General features: G+C 45.7%; 1 protein-coding gene across 4 annotated transcripts in view; it reads right to left on the bottom strand.

Annotated features, from left to right (window-relative positions):
* Positions 1-3,820, bottom strand: part of NCOA6 (nuclear receptor coactivator 6) — an 84,167-nt gene extending 80,347 nt beyond the window's left edge. For all 4 annotated transcript variants that reach the window (XM_056122135.1, XM_056122137.1, XM_056122138.1 and 1 more), the window contains exon 1: positions 3,642-3,820. The gene's annotated coding sequence lies outside the window, so the exon portion shown is untranslated. The remainder of the gene's footprint in view (positions 1-3,641) is intronic.
* Positions 3,821-14,001: the final 10,181 nt, after the last annotated feature.

Raw genomic sequence — 14,001 nt, 5'->3', positions numbered from 1 at the left:
AAAAGAAAAAAGAAAACCCTCATCATACTACACCCCACACCTCAAAAAACCTTGAATGCCTCATTAACAGCTACGGAGTCGTCCATAGTAAAATCCTTTATAACCATGTTCCAAACAAACTTTCTGGTCTCATCTCTGACTACTGTTTCATATATACATGCTATGTTCCAACCACATTTAATTAAACTCCCCCAAAACATATTCCTTTACCTAGAGTTTTTCTTTTCAATTCTCCATCTGGCAAAATGCTCTACCTTTCAGGATACATCTCAAATGTAACTCTTTACAAAAACCTCCTTTCCTTATTCTAGGGCAAAGACAAGCCTTCCCAGGTCCTTATAATCTTTGATGACTTCCCATTGACACTTACCATTCTATACTATCATTTATACAACCCATCTCTCATGGAACTGAATATCCAAAGAGAAAAGACCCTGCCATAATGCTTGATGTACAGTGAATATCTTAACCTACAGCAAATGTCTGCTGAATGAAAGACACTTGGTTATAGGAGCAGGGTTCCTTAATCTGAAACTCACAGATATAAATCCATGGGTAGAATTTGGGGATTGGAAGAAGGAGGGGTCCATGAATTTTAATGAGAAAAAATTACTTCTTCACTTTCATCAACCTCTAAAAGTCACCACTTTCCCCCCAAAAAATGTAAGCAACAAACCATTTTAGGAAAGCAGGATTGTGACTGTCACAAAAAAACATCATATATCTTTATATCATACGACAACCATTTTTATATCCTACTACAATTATTGCACACATCTTACAGTATTATAATTATCAGGCTCAGGCCCAGAACACTAGCCCTGCAAGTGTATGGTCACAGACCAAATCCCCAGTGTCTCCCACAAACTGAGCTGAGTCCTGGCAGCTCTACTACATGCATTCCCCAGCAACACAATTTCTGGCTGCCCTACAGCCAAGTATGTGTAAGCACCACAAAAAGGAATAGAACCCCAGATGAGAACAACTGATAAAAAGAAAGATAAATGAGTACCACAGCCAGGAAGTAGTCCCTGTCCTGTATGTGCAGGTAGATCAACCACAGGAGTGCAAGCAAACTGCAGCAAGCACCGCACTGTGATGTGGGACCCTCAATGAGTACAACCTCCTGTCATGTGTCCAACCCCCTACCCCCACCCCTCACAGCAACAACAAAAGGAAGAGGAAAGGAGGGGAAGGGAAACATCTTAAATAAAATTATAAATACCAGACCCATCAAGAGATAGGACTTGTTGTCTCCCCCCACCACCACACCTCACCCCCAAGAAAAAGAGTTCTACTAAGCATTTTGTAAAAATGAAGAGCAAGTACTAAGAGAGGTTCATAAAATATAGTATAAATAGAACATCTGAATATGGATTTCTTAATATTCTAATGAAAAGCATACACTTACCAGTGTATATCACAACTGGTTTATTTTGGTAACTGTATTATGCAATTAAAAATATTTTAGGGGCTAGAAAAAAAGGATCAAAGGATTGGAGCATATGCTTTGCATGTGGGTGCACCAGGTGAGGTTCCTGGCACATCATGGTCCCCAAGCATCCCAAAATGAATGAATAAAATGAAAAACAGTTATTCTGAGAGGATTCATAAGCTTGCCTACGTCCTAAAGGAATCCAAGTCACAGGCAAGGTTAGGCCTAGCGATACTAGAAACAGCCAGAAAAAGTGAGTAGTGCTAGCTACACGTACAAGTGGTTCAACTACCTTTTTGCCATGAATGTCTTTACCACTCTTTTTCTTGAAAGTCCTTTTTGGTTATATGAGAACCTTGGAACACTATATCATAACTGATTGGCACAGTTCCCCTCAGAACTCTCCCTTAGTCCATGTGAACTCTGAACTCTACTATCATGATCAAACTTCAAATCAAAATGTGATTTTATTCAGAGCCTCAGTCTGAAGGCTGTTCACTACTACCTTTTTAAGCTTTTTGTATCTCTTTGCTAAACAGTAAACACCTACAAGGGAAGAACCCTGTCTTAAAACTCTAGAGAGATAGAGTTCAAAAGGGTCCTGCAGAAAATCTCTTTGCACAACTGAAGGTGGATTAAAAAATATCAACTGCAGAACTGAACAGACAGTACAGTAGGAAGGTGCTTGCCTTACACCCCATGCAGTCCCGGGTACCCCATACAGTCAGTCAGTCAGTCCCCTGGGCTGCTCAGGATGGCAGAGCCAGGAGTAAGCCCTGAGCACCACAGGGCATGGCCCCAGAACAGGACCTCAACGAAAGTCAAATTTATGGTTATCTAAACTTTTTTTTTGTATCCCCCAAGGTTTTGTAGTGACAAACAGGTTAAAAAAGCAAAATAAAAAATAATAGTCCTTTGGTATATGCTGCCATGCTTAACCCCACTGTCTTCCCCTGGGTGCAAATTCCTCCAAGGCGGGCGCGTTAAAGGAGGAAACAGCAGACCGGTATTCCTCATGCAACTAATTTACAAGCTCCTGAGTCGCCAACTTTACCTATGGCTCGGCTGAAAAAAAAACCACAAGATCTGAAATCGGCACTGATCTCTACGGCCCTTGCAGTTTTTACATTCACTTCTCCACGCTACAGGGTTTCAATAATGCCTTTCCGATGACCTCCCAGGTGACCCAGCTCTTAAAACTTCGGGCAGTCCCCTTCCTGGGTAGACACCTTGGGTCACCGCCCACAAACAGCCGGGTCCCTCCTTTTAAAGACACACGAGAACCCTCCAACTAGATGGGAGGCTTTCTCTGCCTGCCTACCAGTTCCACTCTCCGCAGCCTTTGCTGGCCAGCTCCTGCGCCCACACCTTAGACCCCCGTTCCCTCCTTCCCCGAGAAAGCCTGCCTGGTTCTTTACTTAGTTGTTTTTCTGTTGCCCTCCCCCGCAAAGTGAGCGAGGCTCCTGAGGGCACCCAAGTCCTCAGTCAGTCCTTTGGGAGTTACAGGGACTTGCAATTCAGTTTCGAGACTCACAGGACTGCCCCGCTCTGCACCCGCGTCCCAGCACCCGTCTCGCCAGCGCCCGCATTTCTCGCCCACCCCCTCCCGGGCTCCCTCCCCCCTTCCAAGAACTGTCCCAGCCCTGACAGCCGGAGCCCGGGTCCCCCACGCCCCTCCGGGTCCTCCGCGCGGCTGGGATCCCCGAGCGCCGTCCAGAACCGAACCCGGGCACTCGATCCTGGCCACCCACCCCCACCCCCACCCCCGGCCCGGTGCCCACGGGCGACGACCTGGGGGGGTCCATTTGGACCCAAGTGTCCCTTCCCTTCGGCACGACCCCGGGCGCGACCCCACGCTCGGCCCCCTCGGGTCACCCCGCCTGGAGCGCCGCCCCGCACTCCCCTCGGCGCCTCCGAGCCGGGGCTCCGCGCCCTCCCCGAGCCCGGCCGGACCCCGCTCCCGCCCGCGCCCCCCGCCCGCAGGCCCCGGGCCCGCTCCCCAACATGGCGACGGGGACACGAGCGCGGCGGGCGGGCGGGGGCGGCTCCGGGCCGGGCCGGCACTGGGGCCGTCTCCACGGTCGCTCGGCGCCATTTTCCCGCGCCGGGCCCGGGCGGCGCCTCCTTCCCCCCAGGGCCGGCCCGGCCGGGACCGCCGACGCCGGGCGGGCCCACCCCTTACGGGCCGGCGTCGCCGTCACCTCACCTGAGCTCGGCCCCGGCCCTCCCGGGCGGGCCCCGGAGCACCGGCCCGGGCCGTGCGTGCCCGCGGCCCTCCGTGTGCCCGTCGGTCCGCCCTCGCGTGCGCCTGTCTGTCTGGCCGTCGGCGCCCGGCCGCCCGCAGCCCGACCCGGCAGGGCCTCAGGGAGCCGGTGGGGAGGGGGATGGGCCGGACCGGGCCGGGGAGGGAGGGGGAGGGAAGGAGGGAGGGAGGGAGCGCGGGAGGGGGCGGGGCGGGGCCGGGGGCGGGGCCTCGATCACGGCCTCGGTCACGTGATCGGGCGTCCCCGGGAGCGCGGAGCGGCGCGCGCGCCCGTTCTCTTGGGCTCGTTGTCGGCGTGCTGGGTGCGTTTCTGCTTTCTGGAGCCGGGCATCCCTAGTTTGGAGGTACCGGGCGCTGCAGGATCTCTCTCACAGAATGTCTGGGGGCAAGAGAACTTTCTCAGCCTCAGTTTACCTATATGAGGTATAAAAATGGAATAATAGTGTTTGCGAAGAAGGAAGGAGGGAAAGCATGTAAAAAAAAGCACTTGGAAAGGGTCTGTGTACAGTCTAATACTATTAATGAAATAGAGCTAGCAGACTTTTACGGAGAGATAGAACAGGGTGCTTGCCTTGCAAGCAGCCGGCCCAGGTTCTATCCCCCGTTATCCATGTGGTCCCAGGGCTCCAGCCAGGCATTATTCCTTGAGCCCAGAACAAGAGTAAGTCCTGAGCACTACCAGGTGTGGCCCAAAAACCAAAATGAAAAACAAAAATAACTTTTTAAATCATTTGTCTATGAGTTCCTTTATACTTTTTCCCATCACCATTGTCACTGTATCATATGCAACAGGTGCACAATTCTGTCGAGAATGAGGGAATAAGTCTTTGCCCCAGATGTAAGGCAACCCTTCTGCTCATCACTGAACTGGATGTTGCTCACGTAGGTCTGCATTTTGCTATCAATCACTCATGATAGCTGTGTGATATTTGTAGAGGATGCTTGGGTTCTTGCCTCCAAACTTTAGCTTCCTTCCTCAACTAAAATATTAGTTAAGTTCCTATTATAAGCACCACAGCAGATAGAAGATGAACAAATGGATTGTAAACTGATTGCACTGCAGGCTACTGATTTCATGTAAGAAAAGGAGTCTGGTGTCCTCTAATTGCACAGATATTGCAAACAGTCCAAAATATTTGCAAACACATATTGCAAATACTCCAAATGGGTAGACAGTAGTATCTATGGCTTTTTATTTTATTTATTTTTTTATTGAATCACTTTGAGATAGTTACAAATTTGTTCATGATTGGTTTTTAGCCATACAACGTTCCAACACCCATCTCTTCACCAGCGTACATTTGTCACCACCTATGTCCCCAGTTTCCCTCCCACCCTCTATAGCAGGCACTTTCTTCTTTTCTCTCTCTCTCTCTCTCTCTCTCTCTCTCTCTCTCTCTCTCTCTCCATTCTAGTTTGCAATTCAGGTACCTAAAGGTTATCATGTATATACCATTACCTATTTTTGGCACTCAATTCTTATCCAGAGTGATCATTTCCAACTATTATTGTCACAGTGGTCCCTTCTCTATCCTAATTGCCCTCTGCCCCCACACACTTGTGGCAAGCTTCCAACAGTGGAGCAGTCCTCCTGACCTCTGTTTCCCCTTGGATATTAGCCTCATACTGCTTTTTTGTGTGTGTGTCCCACAAATGAGTACAATCATTTTGTCTGTCGTTCTCCTCTAATTTCACTCATCCACATCCATCTATTTATAAACAAATTTCATGACCTCATTTCTCTTTGTATTTCTTTTGTTTCATAGTATTCCTTTATGTAGATGTACCATAGTTTCTTTATCCACTGATCTGTTCGCTGGCACTTGGGTTGTTTCAAGATTCTGCTATTGTGGATAGTGCTGCATGAACACAGAAGTGCAGATGGTGTTTCTGCTATGTGTTTTTGGACCTCCGGGGTATATTCGCAAAAGTGGTATTGCTGGGTCAAATGGGAGCTCAATTTCTAGTTTTTCAGGAATGTCCATAATGTTTTCCTGCACCAGTAGCATTCTCACCAACAATGAACAAGGGTCGCTTTCTCTCTGCATCCACACCAGCAATGGTACTTGCTTTTTTTTCCCCCCTTTTTTCATGTATGCCAGTCTCTGGTGTGAGATCATATCTCATTGTTGTTTTGAGTTGCATCTCCCCGATTATTAGAGATGTAGAGCATTTTTTTCATATGCCTTTTGGCCATTTAAATTTCTTCTTTGAGGAAGTTTCTGTTCATTTCTTCTCCCCATTTTTTTAAATGGGGTTGGATGTTTTTTCTTGTAAAGTTCTACCAGTGTCCATGGCCTTTTTAGATTCCCTTTTCCTCTCTAATTTATCTTTATATCTTTCTGTTAGAATAATGTCTCTGCAGGGGGGATGGGGGGATGGGGGTGGGAGGGATATTATCCATGGTGGTGGAAAATGGGCACTGGTGGAGGGATGGGTATCTGATCATTGTATAATTGAAACCAAAGCACAAAAAATTGTAAATCTACAACTTTAAAAAAAATAATAATAAAATAAAGGGAAAAAAAAAAGTCCCATTTGGGCACTGGTGGAGGGATGGGTATTTGATCATCGTATAATTGAAACCCAAGCACAAAAACTTGTAAGTCTACAACTGTACCTCATGATGTCTCACTAATAAAATTTTTTTAAAAAGTCCCCCCCCAAAAAAAAAAAAGAATAATGTCTCTGATTTTTTCCTCTTCTCTCTCTCTCTCCTCTCTCCTCTCTCCCTCCTTCACTCCCTCTTTCCCTCTCTCCTCTCACATTTCTCTAAGCAAATTTCTTTAAACCTATTTTAATTCACTAAAAAAAAAATTCCTCCAAGTCAAAAATCAGATCATGACCTCCCCTGTTTAAGGGTATGTGATGACTCCACATTGCTCTTATGTGGGTTCATCAAAACAAGAAAGACAGGGACCATATTCCTTCCATTCACGGCAGAATTTATTTATTTGCATCTGTTTGTGCCGGGGATTGAACCTGGGTTGTCTGCATGCAAGACAAACTCCTCTATATTGCTTTGCGCCTCCCCTGTAAATGGTGCCCCTCTACATTCTGAGATTTCTCTCAGGGTTCTCTTCCCTCTCTCTTGCTATAAGTACAGTGACTTCTCACATTGTACTTGCTCCCTTCTAAGGACTTACACATCCTTACCTTCCACCTGAACTGCTCTCCCCCACCCTCCTTAGGAAGCTCATCTGCCTTCAAATCCCAGCTCATTCAGTGGGTCCCTGAGCTTACCTTCCCTGATCACTCCTAGACAGGTTCTCCTGCGCATCCTCAATAGGATGCAATAGACTATTTATTTCATCTTCACCACTATTTCATAGATTCCATAAGGAAGGTAATTTTATCCAGCTTGTTCACCTTTGTTTTCTTAACACATAACCACAGTACCTGACACAGAGGAAGAAACCTCAATAAATATTAGTGTGTGGATCCCAAAGAAAAATAAAGAGAACCAAAAACAGCCACAAGAGGGCACATAAGAGCTTTGAGACAATGAAATTAATACTTTAGTATTTTGGATTTGTGAGAACCAGGAAAAACCTTAAGTTTTAACCTTTAAAAAGGTATAATTTACATATAGCAATAGGCAAACATCTTTAAGTGCATATTAAGTAATCTTTTCACTGCTGTTCCTATGTTAATACCACCCAGATCAAGTTATAGAACCATCAACCTAGAAAGTGCCTTTGTCCCACACTGTGTCCCTTCCCAGTCAATACTTGCTCAAGAGGAAACCACCATTCTGAATGCTGGCGCCATGATCATCTTTGTCAGTTCTTTTGTTGGGGGGCCACACCTGGCTGTATTCAGTGCTCTTTCCTCAGGGATCACTGCTGGCCAGCCATTGACTCCAACTCAGATGCATTCAAGGCAAGCTCCTTGCTGACTGTACTACCACTCCACTCCCAGACAGTTCTTGAATTTCGCATAAACATATACTCTTTATGTGTTAGCAGAGAAAGCTGACATAGCCAAAGAGTGGCTCTTAGACTTTTTGTTTTTATGTTCTTTTATTTTGTTTTTGGGGCCACACCCAGAAGTACTCAAGGTTTAATACTGACTCTGTGCTCTGGGATCACTCCTGGTAGTGTTTAGAGGATGAGGACCATGTGATTGCTGGGAATGGAACAGGTGGTGGCTATGCGCATGATAAGTGTCCTTCTCCCTATACTTGCGCCAGCCTTTGTGTTTTTTTAGGATATACCCAATGGTGCTCAGAGACAAATCCTTGCTCTATGTTCTAGATATCCTCCTGGCTGCCTGCACATGGGGACCCATGTAGTGCCAGGTATTCAACCCAGGCATGCGAAACATGCTCAGCCTCTCTGGGCCCCAAAGACTGGCTTTTTGAATAATGATATAATTAACTAGTGGTTAAGTAATTAATCTGAAAGACTGAATGTGCAACTGGAAAAGCCAACCTGCAGAGATAAGTTAACGTCTTGCCAGAAGCTAGCACAGGGGCTGAAATCCTTACTTCAAGTATCACAAGCGCTTCCAGAGTTAAGTGAAATGAGTCAGAAAGAGGGACAGACATAGAAGGACTGCACTCATTTGTGGAGTATAAAACAACATAACATGAGACTGACACCTAAGGATAGTAGATACAAGGGCCAGGAAGATTGGAAGATTGCTCCATAGCTGGAAGCCTGCCTCATGAGCAAAGGGGAGAAGGCAGCTGGAATACAGAAGGGATCACTAAGAAAATGATGGCTTGAGGAACCGGTCAGGATGGGAGATGTATGCTGAAAGTAGATAATGGACCAAGCATGATAACCTCTCAGTATCTGCAATGCAAACCATAATGCCCAAAAGGAGAGAGAGAGAGAGAGAGAGAGAGAGAGAGAGAGAGAGAGAGAGAGAGAGAGAATGGGGAATATTGTCTGCCATGGAGAAGGGGGAGGGTGGGAAAGGGAAGGTATTCCAGGCATATTGGTGGTGGGGAATGTGCACTGGTGAAGGGATGGGTGTTTGATCATTGTGTGATTGTAACCCAAACATGAAAGCTTGTAACTATCTCACGGTGATCCAATAAATTTTTTTTTAAAATAATAACAAAAAAATAAATGCACATGAGCCAATATAAACCATGAGAAAAAAGAAAAGAAAAAAAACAGGAGAGAGGAAAAGGAAACATGTCCCTACAAGAAGGGGGCTCCTCCAGGGAGAGGGGAAAGCCCCATCAGGTAAAGTAATTAAATATCCATGGCTGGGATGCAGGTGACCCCCACAAATGGAGTGAGACCCATACAGGGAAGAAGATACACAAGCAGAGAGAAGGAGTGGGCACCACTTGTCTTTGCAAAGCTGGTGTTAGAGGCCATTTCAGAGCAGCCCTGGCTCTGCTGCTAGAGCATCGTCAAGGAGGAAGGACTGGAGGTTCTGTTCAGTCTCATTGTTCCTCCTGCTCCTCCCCTGAAGGGTCTTCTGTGGGCCATGATGGTCCCGGCTTTAGTCTTTGAGCTGGTGCCCTTGGTCTGCAGCTGGCGCAGAGCAGAAAATCTTTCGGTTTTGAACCTCACTGGAAATTCATTGCCAAGGTTGTCCCCACACCCTCACCTGCCTGCCTTGTTCATTTCCTTCTTTTTTGTTCTTTTAGTTTTCTGGGTTTTGGTCCACACACAGCTGTGCTCAGGGTTTACTTCTGGCTCTGCACTCAGTAATCACTCCTGACGGTGCTCAGGGGACCATATGAGGTGCCTGGGATCACACCCGGGACAGCTGCATACAAGGCAAGCTCCCTACCCGCTGTACTATTGCTTGAGCATATACCAAAGAACATAAGCCATATGTACACTATGCCTAAGAAACCTAATGAAAACTCTTTATATTTTCAATCTTCTTATCACTCTTTTATTTGGGGGGGGTGGTGGCAGGGGGATTTTTAGGTCACATCCGGCAATGATCAGATGTTACTCCTGGCTCTGCATTCAGGGATTACTCCTGGCAGTGCTCGGGGAACCAAACTGCCAAATGGAGTGCTGGGGATCGAACCCGGGTTGTTCACATGCAAGGCAAATGTCCAACCCCCTGTACCATTGCTCTGGCCCCTCATCACATTTTTTGTTAACAGCAGTGAAGTTCTCAATATAAGGTGAAATTTATATTTTCTAGGGTAGAACAAGGTAGCAAAATTAAAACACAATAAAAAGATTAACAACATAAGGTTCAGAGAGATAAAAAACAACAATAACAATAATGACACATGCTTTGCATGAGGGAGGTTCGCGTTAATCCTCAGCACTGAATGGTCCCCAGCACCTCAGGAATGGTCTCTGAGCAACAAGCCTGGGATAATTCCCAAGCACTGCTCATATGACCCCAAAACCAAAAAGCCAAGAATCTAAGGTCTTGAAGCTTTGCTCACCAGTGCATAAGCATGCCAAAGAGCGTTGCACAGAGCTGACACTCAAAATTCCCGGCATACTATATGGTCCATTGAGCACCACCAGGAGTAATTTCAGGGTGCAAATCCAAAAGTAACCCCTGACCATCACTGGGTGTAGTCCCAAAACAAAGATTATGCAATGAAATATGGTGTTTCATATACTGTTGTAAGCATATTTTCTGAGACATCAGAAGTTTTTTTCACTTGACACAGAAACTTTAATTATAACAGAACTTTATTTTTAATATATAAATTGTTTCATTGACCAAGTATTTTATCCAAAACTGTCATTATTTAGATATTTATTTATTAAGGGGGGTTATTGGTGCCCAGGGTTTACTTCTAGCACTGAGCTCAAGGATCATTCTGGATGATTCTTGGGGGACCATATGCAATGTCGGGGATTGAACTGGGGTCAACTGGGTACAAGGTAAGCATCTAACCCCTATATTTCTTTATGGCCCCTATTTATATATTTTAAAAGGAAAATAATCCTGAAGCCTGTATGACACCCCAAAGGCATGCTACATGGAAAATCTATAACTCCATTACTTGAAAGAAAGTCTAGAGTAGTTGTTTGACCACTGACATGGCTCAAGCAACTAAAGCTATCAGGACATGAATATTCAAATTTTCATTGGAAACCCACAAAATATCCAAAAAAAAAAAGGACACTCGCTAAACTTGTCAGTGAATAATGATGCATGACAGATTATTGGATAGATTTGAGGCCAGAGTGATAGCACAACAAGTAGAGCATTTGCCTTGCATGCAGCCAATCTGGGTTTGGTCCCTGGCATCCCCCATGGTCACCTGAGCATCGCCAGGAGTGATTTCTGAGCTCAGAGTCAGGAGTAACCCCTGAGTATAGCAGGGGGTGTCCCCCCAATATTAGGTAGGTTCAGGTTCATATTTATTGACATGAAATAAAGCCATGCTATATTGACATATGGGGAAAAGGAATTTGTAGATACTTAATGATGTAACCCTATTTTCCATGGGGAGGCCACTTCTGGCAGTATTCAGGGCCATTTCTGGTGGGAGTCAGGGGACCATATGCTGTGCTGGGCATCAAACAGGGGCCAGCTGCATGCAATAGCCCCATTACATTTTTTAACTTAAATTATGGGGGAGTTTCAGGGTCACACTAAATAGTTTTAGGGCTACTTCTGGCTCTGTGCTCAGGAGTCAATCCTGGCCATGCTCAGAGGATGCAGTGCCAGGGGTCAAACCTGGGTCAACCACATGCAAGGCAAGCACCTTAATACTCATTTTAAAATTTTAAATAGAATAATGCTCTATCTATAAGGAAAGGAATTGGAGAAATATATGCGGGTGATAGTGTAATGTTTGGAAAATGGAGATTATGAGGATATATCTGTATCAGCATTTCTTTTTTTTTTCCCCTTTATTTTATTTTATTTTTTTTTACAGTTGTAGATTTACAATTTTTTGTGCTTTGGTTTCAATTATACAATGATCAGATACCCATCCCTCCACCAGTGCCCATTTTCCACCACCATGGATAATATCCCTCCCACCCCCATCCCCCCATCCCCCCTGTCTCTGTGGCAGGGCAATCCCCTGTGTTCTCTCTCTCCTTTTGGGTGTTGTGGTCTGCAAAAGAGGCATTGAGTGGCAAACATGTTCAGTCCATAGTCTACTTTCGACATGCATCTCCCCTCCTGGGAGGATCCTCCAAACATCCTTTATTTGGTGCTCCCTTCTCTATCTGAACTGCCCTTTCCTCTAGGATACCCGGCTGGCCTCTAAGTTATGGACCCCTATGATACCCTAGGATATTCCAAGGGAGCCACAAGTGAAAGTCATATAAATGCAGGGCTACAGTATGAGACTAGAGGACAAACTGGTAGCACGGGGGTGGTGGGGGTGCCCATAGGAAGGAAATAAGGTCAGAGTGGGCCATGGTTGGGAAAAAGTTGAGAAATATGATCTATCTAAATAATATATCTATGCAATATTTAAATTTTTGAACAAGTGTTACACTATAATCTGTAGCACTGTAGCACTGTCCTCCCATCGTTCATCGATTTGCTCGAGCAGGCCCAGTAACTTCTCTATCGTGAGACTTGCTGTTACTGTGTTTGGCATATTGAATGAGTCATGGGTAGCTTGCCGGGCTTTGCTGTGCGGGCAAGATACTCTCGGTAGCTTGCCGGGCTCTCCAAGAGGGGCGGAGGATCTGTAATCATCTAGAATAATAAAGTTTGGGAGGCTGGAGAGATAGCATAGCAGGTGCTTGCCTTGCATGCAGCCAACTTGGGTTTGATCCCAGGCCCCACCAGGAATGGCATCTGAGCACAGAGCCAGAAGTAATTTCTGAAACCATCAGGTGTGACCCAAAAACCAAGTGAATAAATAAAATAATAAAAGTTTCATTGGAGGAGAGATTTGGGCCACCCCTGGTAGTGCTTAGGGGCTATCCTGGCCTTGTGTTTAGGGATCACATTCCTTCTGGTGCTTAGGGGACCATAGATGGTACCAGGGATTGAACCAGGGTTATCTGCATGCCAGCCAATTGACTTAAAATCCCACTCCCCGCCCCACCCCATACTCCCTCTCTGGTCCAAGTATGATTATTTTTTAAAAAGACAGGGGCTAAAGAGATAGTATAAGCAGGTAGGGCACTTACCTTACACACTGTCAACCCAAGTTTGATTCCCAGAACCCCATTTAATCCCCTGAGCCCTGCCAGGAGTGACCCCTAAGCACAGAGTCAGGAGTAAATCCTGAGCTCACTGAATGTGACCCCCATCCAACAACAAAAAGGAGAGAGATGGACATGGCCTCTGCAGTCAGACTGCTTTTGAAGCAGGGATCTGATATCATCTGGGTGACCTTGGGAAAGTGACTTATTGACTCTGAACCACCGTTTCTCATTCATAAAATGGAGAAAATAATATCAGGCTCCTCGGGATATTGCACCTACCTCATCGTGCTCTGATCATGCTCCTCGCACCTTGCTGTTCCTATAGTGTGCTGTAGAAATGGTCCAGAGTGCTGTTTCAAGGCTCCTCCTGGCTCTGTGATCACAGATGACCCTTAGGTGGTGCTTGAGGGACCATTTGTGATGCCAGGATTGAATTCCAGTTGGCCGCGTACAAGGCAAGTGTCTTAACCCCTTTACTATCTATACAGCCTCAGCCTCAGCCTCACCATAACTTCTTTTTTTTTTCTTTTTGGGTCATACCCGGCGATTCACAGGGGTTACTCCTGGCTCTGCACTCAGGAATTACTCCTGGTGGTGCTCAGGGAACCATATGGAATGCTGGGAATCGAACCCAGGTTGGCCGCATGTAAGGCAAACGCCCTACCCGCTGTGCTATCGCTCCAGCCCCTCACCATAACTTCTTTATTCACTTATCTGTCATTGGATATTTGGGTTCTTTCCATGTCTTGGCTATTGTACCAGCTGCTGAACCTAATTTCTTGGAATTAGTGTTCCCCCATGTGTTTTGGGGTAGAATACTAAGAAGTGGAATCTCTGGGCCATATGGGAACTTCATTCTTACTTTTTTGAGGAATATCCATATTGTTTTAGTTAAGGCTGAACCGGACAACATTCCCAGCAACAATGAATGAAGGTCCATTTTTACCTAAATACTGGTTGTTTTAGTCCTTTTGATATATGCCTTCTCACTGGTGTCAGGTTGTACTTCATTGTCCTTTTGATTTACATTTCCTGATAATGACAGTGAAGACTTTCATATGTTATTGTCCATGCATATATCCTCATTGTGGAAATGTCTGTGCATCTCTTTCCATTTTTGATGGATTATTGGTTTATTTGTCGCTGAGTTTTGTGCATGCTTTATATATCCTGGATTATATATCCTGCCCTTTATCTAATTTATGGTGAGCAAATATTTTCCTCCTTTTAGT

Source organism: Sorex fumeus, unplaced genomic scaffold (assembly GCF_029834395.1).
Source record: "Sorex fumeus unplaced genomic scaffold, SorFum_2.1 ptg000044l, whole genome shotgun sequence".
In the NCBI taxonomy this organism is placed as follows: Eukaryota; Metazoa; Chordata; class Mammalia; order Eulipotyphla; family Soricidae; genus Sorex; species Sorex fumeus.
The sequence above is the reverse complement of the archived record's forward strand: the minus strand, read 5'-3'. Positions and strand labels throughout refer to the sequence as shown.